Here is a 4,740-nt window from a genome sequence, read left to right as displayed (position 1 = left end):
AGGCCATAAAGGAATGGCAGGAAATCTTCAATGTGAAAAACAGAAAAAAATATGCTGCCAAGAATCCTTTATCCAGCAAGCCTGGAGAGAGAGATAAAAGTCTTTCCAAATACACGGAAATTGAAAGAATTCGTCACCACTAAACCAGCCCTACAAGAAATCCTGAGGGGGACTCCATGAGGGAAATGTTTCAAGGAATACAACATACTAGAGACATCACCACAAGCGGAATCCTACAAAGAACACAATAATTCTGGGGGGGGGGGGAGGGGCAAGATGGCGGAGAAGTAAGGAGCTTCGTACTTGCACTCGCGCCAATACCTCACACGGAAAAGATCTGAAGCCATTGGAAACCTTACAAAACCTGAAAGATTGGGAGAAAAAAGGACGCAGAATCCACTGAGAAAGACTTCTAACGTGAGTGCGAACCGGGGAAGATAAAATCGGGCGGGGATCGGAGACTCCAGGGTCAGAGGCGATCCCCCTCTGTGGGGAGTGAGGGGAAAAAGAGAGAGTCCGAAACAGAAAAACCTCCACTCAGCGGGGAAAAACTTCCACTCGGGGCATAGAAACACCCTGCGCGCCAAATACCTGCATGCCAGGTCCCCTCGCGCCAACTGGTCCCGGAGGGGCCGAGCTCACGGACTCCTTCTTTGTGCTGGCTCCTAGCGGGCTGGACTTCTAGAGTAGCGGTGTGCCTGCCGCCATTGTCCTCCCGGGCGGCTGGGGCCCCAGAAAGAGCCACGCGAGCGGACACCGGGCGTCCGCGCTCCTGTCTGGCTGGAACTCTAGAGGGAAGGCAAAGAGCTAAAAACTGGGAGAATTGCCCGCAAGTTCGTGTTTCGGGTGAGGAGCATAGAGGACCTGGTTTTCCTCACTCCAGGGGGCTCGGGCTCAGCGCACACGGCAGGCAAGCCCCTGCCCATGCGCGCCAGCCCGACCCAGGGAAGGAAGCAGCAATTCTGACTCCACCCCCAGAGCCAGGCAGGAGGCCTGGAATTGTCCGGAGGGGATTGCTGGGAAGCTGTATCTAAGGCAATTTCAGCTGGGCGCTCGGACTGGGATTTAGAGACTGGGACTGGCCTGGGTTAAAGAGTGCAACCAACTTTGGCTGCGCCCCCTGTACGGGGAGTTTACATGCCCAAAAAAAAGCAAGGTGCAGCGCTTGGTTCAAGAAGAGACTGGAGCACCACCACTCTCCTCCCCACAACCTCCAAGGCAGAACTCCCTCCTGAGTCATTGGATCACACCACACCCATCCCTGCTTGAGAGCTGCCCTCCTCCCTTTTTTTTTTTTTCTCTTTTCTTTCTTTTTTTCCCCAGAACACTGACCGGATTAACTCCAGTCACTGACTTGCTTAAACAATCACAACTAGTCCATTCTGTAGATGTAAATTCTACACCTACCTACATTTTTATCACTTTCTCTCAGGAGTAATTAGACTATAGGGACTCTCTGGATAATACCAGTGTCCTTCTCTCACCTATCCAACCATATTCTACCATTTAGCTCTTTGAAAAAAGCTTCTTATCCCTTCTACCTGTTCATTCTTTTCCAACTTTGCCTCATCCCTGCCCTGTCTTCTCTCTCTTTCTCTATGCTCTTCAACCAGCACTGCTAACACACAGCTATTTAACTGTAGCTGGGAAATCCAGTTATATGCTTTAAATTGTTCTTTGTCCGTTGGATTTCTTCTTTTTTCCCTTTTCTTTTCTCCTTTTTGACCCTTTTATGTATTTTAAACTATTATTTGCCCTCCCTCCTCTGTCTTTTCTCTTAACTTTTTCCTTTTCCCTCTCAGTTTGCATATTAGTTGAATTACTCTGTGCGTTTGTGTGCTCCTGCTCCCTGTGTGTTTGTCTGTCTGTCTTCTTTTCCAGGGCTACCTCAAGAAATAAGCCAGAGTACACAAGGTGGAGAGTCCCAAATATCACTACGAATAGGAAAATAAAATAACCAAGGTCCCAACAAGAGAGACCAAAGGATACCATTCAAAAAACACTCACTGAAAAGATACGAACTGGACAGTCAAAGAGTCTTCTTGGATACAGCAGCGCTCACAGGTGCAGAGAGCATAACAAGTCTTTAAAACCAAGTAGAGCCAGAGAGGTAACTAAAATGATGAAACAAAAGAGCACTCCTCCAAAGAAACTCCAAGAAGAAATGAAAGCTAATGAACTGCTCAAAACAGATATCAGCAGCATAACTGAACTAGATTTTAGAATAATAATGGTAAAATTAATAGCTGGGCTTGAAAAAAACATAGGGGACATCAAAGAAACTATGGCTACAGACAGAATAGAAAATATAAATAGGCATGAAGAATTAAAAAATGTGATAAATGAGATACATAATAAATTAGAGGCCTTCAATGCACGGATTGAAGAGGCAGAAAGGAGAATAAGTGATTTAGAAGACACTGTTATATAAAAACAAGAAGGTGACAAAAAACAGACAAACTGATCCAGGAACATGAAAGAAGAGTTCGAAAGCTCAGCGATACGGTCAAACGCAACAATATCCGTTTCATAGGAATCCCAGAAGAGGAAGAGAGAGACAAAGGTGCTGAAGGAGTCCTGGACCAAATTATAGCAGAGAACTTCCCCGACCTGGGGAAGGAAGTAAATGTGGAAATACAAGAGGCTCAGAGGACTCCCATCAGACGGAACTTGAATCGATCTTCTGCACGGCATATCATAGTAAAAATGGCAAAATACAAGGACAAAGAGAGAATTTTGAAAGCAGCTAGGGAGAAAAGGGCCCTAACATACAAAGGGAAACCTATCAGAGTGGTGACAGACCTATCTACTGAAACGTGGCAGGCCAGAAAGGAATGGCAGGAGATCTTCAATGTGATGAACAGAAAACATATGCAGCCAAGAATCCTCTATCCAGCAAGCCTGTCATTCAAAATAGAAGGAGAGATAAAAACCTTTCCAAATAAACAGAAATTGAAAGAATTTGTCACCACTAAGCCAGCCCTACAAGAAATCCTGAGGGGGACGCTCTGAAGGAAAGGTTGCAAGGAACAAAGATACCAGAGACACCACCACAGACATGAACCCTACAAAAGATACAAAGGCTCTATACCCACATATTTCAATAGTAACACTGAATGTAGATGAGCTGAATGCTCCAATCAAAAGACATAGGGTAGCAGAATGGATAAAAAAACAAAATCCATCTATATGCTGTCTACAGGAAACTCATTTAGACGGGAAGATACCTTCAGATTAAAAGTAAGGGGATGGAGAAGTATATATCATGATACTGGAAATCAAAAGAAAGCCGGAATAGCTGTACATATATCAGACAAACTGGACTTAAATTAAAGACAATAACAAGAGATGAAGAAGGGCAATACATAATAATTACAGGGTCCTTCTATCAGGCAGAACTAACTATCATAAATGTCTATACACCAAATATGGGAGCACCTAAATATCTAAAACAATTAATCACCAACAGAAACAAGCTTATAGATAAGAATGTGCTAATAGCAGGGGACTTTAATACTCAACTTACAGCAATGGATAGGTCAACCAGACAGAAAATCACTAAAGAAATAATGGACTTGAAAGACACATTGGACCAGATGGATCTGACAGATATATTTAGAACTTTACATCCTGAGGCCAGGGAATTTACTTTCTTCTCAAGTGTGCATGGCACTTTCTCCAAGAGAGATCACATACTGGGACATAAAGCAGCCCTCAATAAATATAAAAGAATCGAGATCATACCATGCACACTGTCAGATCATAATGCTTTGAAACTTGAAATCAATCACAGGAAGAAGTCTGGAAAACCTCCAAAAACATGGAGGTTAGAGAACACCCTACTAAAGAATGAATGGGCCAATCAGGCAATTAGAGATGAAATTTAAAAATATATGGAAACAAATGAAAACGAAAACACACCAATCCAAAATCTATGGGATGCGGCAAAGGCAGTCCTAAGAGGAAAGTACATAGCCCTCAGGCCTATTTCAAGAGATTAGAAAAAGCGCAAGTCCAAAATCTAACAGCTCACTAAGGAACTAAAGGCAGAGCAACAAGAACGCCCTAAACCCAGTAGAAGAAGAGAAATAATAAAAATTAGAGCAGAAATAAACAACTAGAGACCAAAGAAACAGTTGAACAGATCAATGAAACAAGAGTTGTTTTTTTGAAAAAATAAACAAAATTGACAAGCCTCTAGCCAGGCTTATCGAAAAGAAAAGAGATAGCACCCAAATAGACAAAATTATGAATGAAAATGGACTTATTACAACCAACCCCTCAGAAATACAAGCAATTATCAGGGAATACTATGAAACATTATATGCCAACAAATTGGACAACTTAGAAGAAATGGACAAATTCCTAAACACACACTCACTACCAAAATTCACACGGGAAGAAATAGAAAATCTGAACAGACCCATAACGAGTGAAGAAATCGAATCAGGTATCAAAATTTTCCCAACAAATAAGAGCCCTGGACCTGATGGCGTCCCTGGGAAATTCTACCAGACGTTTAGAAAAGATTAATACCAATTCTTTTCAAGCTATTCCAAAAAATAGAAATCAAGGAAAACTCCCGGACTCATTTTATGAAGCCAGGAGCACTCTGATTCCCAAGCCAGACAGAGATCCAGCAAAAAAATAGAACTACAGACCAATATGCTTGATGAATACGGATGCAAAAATCCTCAACAAGATCCTTGCAAATCGAATCCAGCAGCACATAAAAAGAAT

This window comes from Hyaena hyaena, unplaced genomic scaffold, assembly GCF_003009895.1.
Source record: "Hyaena hyaena isolate Hyena2069 unplaced genomic scaffold, ASM300989v1 scaffold_1023, whole genome shotgun sequence".
Classification (NCBI taxonomy): Eukaryota; Metazoa; Chordata; class Mammalia; order Carnivora; family Hyaenidae; genus Hyaena; species Hyaena hyaena.
This window is presented reverse-complemented; position numbering follows the sequence as displayed.